Below are 3,765 nucleotides of genomic sequence, written 5' to 3'. Positions count from 1 at the left end.
TCATTGATTGATGTGAGATAGTGGAAGAATGGAAATCTGGTTACCTAATGCCACATTTAGAGTATGTCATTCTGAGCTAATGTTGAGCTTGACATCACTCAAAAGTGTCTTTTCCCCATTCATGCCTTTATAATTTTAAAGACCAACTTCGATGAAAATCATGTTTTTGGTGTCTTTAACATGTTCTTTTGACATTTTTCCCAACATGGAGGACAAATTTAAAGAGAACTGATCTTAAAATTGTATTTCTGGGTATTTCTGTTGGTCTGCTGCAGGTTTGTATTTAGGTTGCCCAGGCTCGGGGGGGTGGGGGGGGGGTTATAAAAATGATAAATCCATACAAACTGCCTGCTTTTCATCTACTTCACCCTTACATGTTCTTTCTCTAATACATGCCTTTTGCCAAGCAATTCCTGGATTCCCTTGTGGTCCAGAATCTCCAGCTACAGGCCTGATGGACTCCATTGGTGACATCTTTGGAAGTTGTTTGCCTGTTTTGTCCATTAATGGGACAGGTGGAACTTTCAATCGTTGCCATAGCTTTTTCTGTCTTGCGGTCCAAGGTCCTGTCTGTTTGGCATGCTTGGCAATCTGTGACTGAAGAAAACAAACAAATGGTGTGCTTTGGGTCGGCTTTAAAACCCAGATTTTCCATGAATCCAGACTACTTGGGGGCGTAATTACCACTCACCATCTGTGTCAAACCATGCCAAAAATGAATTGGTTATTTGCTCAACAATTAAAATAGTTACTTTCCTATTTGTACTCCAGAACGATTACAAGGTTCACCACTACAATAGGCAGTGGCGTTAACTCACAATGGAAAGTCACACAATTAACATCACTATGAACTCTGGCATGTTTTTGCATTCAAAGCACAAGTGTATAATTATAGGAACCAAATAACAGTACCACGACAGACATGAGAGTAGTCACAATACCTTATTTCTGCAAAGTTTATCTTTTTTTACATGAGTGTTTTCGGAAACTAGGAAGCACCACTTCGCCAAGGAAGGTTTTTTTTTTTTTTTTTTGTATGAACTGTAAGCTCATTTCACCAAAACCTAAAAAAAAATGGCCCTTCCAAGTTTGTCAAACCTCTGAAATCACTCATGCTGCATAACAGTAACTGGAGATCTCCCCATCTTCCAAAGTTTAGGCCTAAATTATGACTATTTGGAGGTATTAAGAAAAAGCCAGTTCCTGCATACTTGTTCTTGTTGTAACTTGCATTCAAAGTTCAACTGATTGTGGAAGAAAAGTAATGCCAGCAGTGGAGCGGATTCTGCAGGTAAAAACAAGTCTCAATCTGCAACAGAGGAAGGTGTGTTGGAAAGCTGGAGTGATTCCAAATGAACTGTAGATGAATGCTTGTCACAGCGGCAATGTTATGACTCAAAATGAACTATTACTTTTTTACTTTTTTTTAAGAGGCAACCAACTAAAAGAAGTGGTGCTGTTTTCTCTTACATAAGCATGCCAGACAAACCAGACCAGGTGAGTAGGCACTAAGAGTGTGTAAACGCTGAGTAGTATTCACGTTTAGGGCTTACTCACGGCTCACCATGCCAGCAGAACCACAGGAGGTTGATTACTTGCAGTGCTTAGACCCACTCATCAACTCTTTTTACCATCAGTGTGTGGACACAGCTAATATATAAGCCCATGCAGTAGGGGCATTGTTTATTCCTTCTGGTAATCTTGACTCCGTCATGGCTCTTGCTCTTGAAACACAATCATGTTTATGAGTAGAGGCTGGTGCAGTGACACACCTCCGTAAGGTGGACCAGCAGCCAGTGCACCATGAGCTGTACTTTGAGGTTGGACTATGGCACAGCAAAACTTTAAGTAGGCAATTGATTAGTCTGAAAATAAACAGTTATTTAAAAATATTTAACTCTTAGATGAAAAATAAATAAATCCAGTCAAAACCAGACTGAAAAATGAATAAATAAATAAAAAAATAAAACAATCCCTACATCGCATAGCTGCATTAGCAAGAATATATATTCAACTTTTCTTTGTATAAAAGTATGTGCCACAAATCGAGGTGGATAGAAATCCTGCCACAAAAGGAGCTGACCAAAGTGGCAGTAAGGCAGGGTCTGGCTGCTATGAAAAGCACAAGCGTAAAGGCCAGCTTGAAAAGAAACCGTTTTTAGAAGTATTGTCACGCCAGAGCCTGTCCCACAGAGCAGATAGACATCAATCGCTCCACGCTGATTCAGTCTTGTGTCATCCTTTGACCTTTTTCTGCTCACTGTTTATTTTTGGCCAATGTAAAGGTGAACCTTTTGAAGTGGAACTGAAAGATGTGAAGCATCAAACACCTCAGTGGAGCTGTACCATCCACTTCTGGCTTTTCACTGTGATGGTTTTCAAGCTTGTTAAAGAGAGATTTCTATTTCTTCATTTCTATTATATAAGAAGATCATCTTCACTTCTGTGGGGCCAGTAATCTATCCTGCTTGGGTGTTAAATCATCTGTACAAACAAGCTTGTATAACCTTCAGCAAATAAATGAAGACAAACACAATGATATCCAAACGGATCTCAGGAACCAGAATGTCGAGTTTTCATTTTGGTTGTTTATCTTTTTCCCTTTTCACCTTTATTGAATATATTTGTCATCTTTAAAAAATTCTGGAGAACCACAATCATTATCTCGCTATGTCTCAGTCTGCCTTAAATATTGCACAAGCACAGCAGATGGAAACGTGCATTTTTTTTCAGTTTCCCCTTGGCAAATTCTTTGGTTTCATTTGCAAAAACATTTGGAAAGAATTTCATCTAATAGTAACATGAAGCTCGTATAAACAGAAAAACCATGCAGTTGTGAGCCACACGGTTCCATCCACAGATGATTGAGGTGATTTTTTTGACCATATTAGTCATGATCTTCATTTTTTTGCTCAGAAAAATGTAAATCCAAAAAGCTTGTCATTTTTAAGTTTTAGGTGTAAGTAAAATAAAATAATCGAATTCTCCTCTGAGTTGTGGGTGGGTCTGTTGGCGCAGAGTAAGCCTACCCTCATTTCCCATCATCCCTTTGTTTACACCGTCTCCCACTAGCTTACATCCTCTCACAACCCCAACCAAACAATAACGGTGCAACAAAAATAGCGAGCAATATCGGAGCTATCCACTCGTACAGATTTGAGCCATACTTAGACAAGGAAAACGAAAATGTTTAAAGATCTATCAACAAATGGTTGTTGCTAAAATACATTGAACTGTAGTAATCTGACAGCATTAAAGGCTAATCATGAAGTTGAATCTGGGGATTTTTTTTTATTATATTTAAAGTCAGATATCTTAAAAAGTCCAAATTTATAGTTTTTGTCATCTTTTGACACATTGCACATTAATGTGTTTATGCTTACTTATTAGAAAACATTTTTAAAAAGTTGTAGAAAGGTTTATTTTGAGTCGTAACATTGCACATTTCTGCTCACTTGGAATGACTTCAGCTTTCCACCACACCTTTCTCTGTTGCAGATTGAGGCTTGTTTTTACCTGCAGGATCACCCCACACTGCTGGCATTGTTTTCTACCAAAATTAGTTGAACTTTGTATGCAAGTTACATTAAGAACACTGCAGTTACTGCCTTTTTAATAGGACAAAATAGTCCTAATTTAGGCCTCGACTTTGGAAGATGGGGAGATCTCCAGTTGCATGTGTGATTTCATAGGTTTGTCCGACCTTTGATGGGCAATTGTTTTTAGGTTTTGGTGGAATGAGTTCATACAAAAAAAAAAAAAAAA

This window comes from Oryzias melastigma, linkage group LG4 (assembly GCF_002922805.2).
Source record: "Oryzias melastigma strain HK-1 linkage group LG4, ASM292280v2, whole genome shotgun sequence".
NCBI classification, from domain to species: domain Eukaryota; kingdom Metazoa; phylum Chordata; class Actinopteri; order Beloniformes; family Adrianichthyidae; genus Oryzias; species Oryzias melastigma.
Note: the sequence above shows the minus strand (reverse complement) of the source record.